Source organism: Odontomachus brunneus, unplaced genomic scaffold (genome assembly GCF_010583005.1).
Source record: "Odontomachus brunneus isolate Ranch 3 - 2012 unplaced genomic scaffold, Obru_v1 Obru_scaffold_146, whole genome shotgun sequence".
NCBI lineage: Eukaryota > Metazoa > Arthropoda > Insecta > Hymenoptera > Formicidae > Odontomachus > Odontomachus brunneus.
The window spans coordinates 253070-253675 of record NW_022639596.1 but is presented as its reverse complement, the minus strand read 5'-3'; positions in this window follow the sequence as shown (position 1 = coordinate 253675).

Below are 606 nucleotides of genomic sequence, written 5' to 3'. Positions count from 1 at the left end.
TTATCTCTTCCATTCCTTCCTCCCTCCCGCATCTCTCCCACATATGTTCCCATGTCTCTTCCTCTCCCTCACATATTCTACACATTCTTTTCTCCTCCTCTTCCCAGTACTGTCCCTCTTTCATTTCGTTTCCTAATCTAAATCTAATTACCCTTCTCCATCTTTCCTCCGCCCATCCCTTCTCCAAATACTTTGGAATTCCTTCCTTCATTAACCTAACATACCATTTATTATATCTCGACTCCTTTATCCTTTCCCCTCTCTCCTCTTTCTGTCTCTCCCTCTCCCTCTCTTCCATCTCCTCTAATTCCCTCTCTTGCTCTCCACCCATTCCAATTCCATTCTCCCTTCGGAATTCCTCCCTCTCTCTTTCCCAACCTTCCTTAATACTTCCTTTCCCCCATCTTCCATTCATCTCTTCCTAGCATCTCCTCGCTATTTCCCCTCCTTTCCACTCCCCTAGTCTCTTCTCAAATTTCCATGCCCTTTTTCCCGCTCTTGTCCTCATTTTTTTCCCTCCCCAATTCCTGCCTCACCATGTACTCCGGCGTTCTCCAATCCAATCCCATCGTCCATCTTAAATATCTCTCATGCATTTTCTCCACC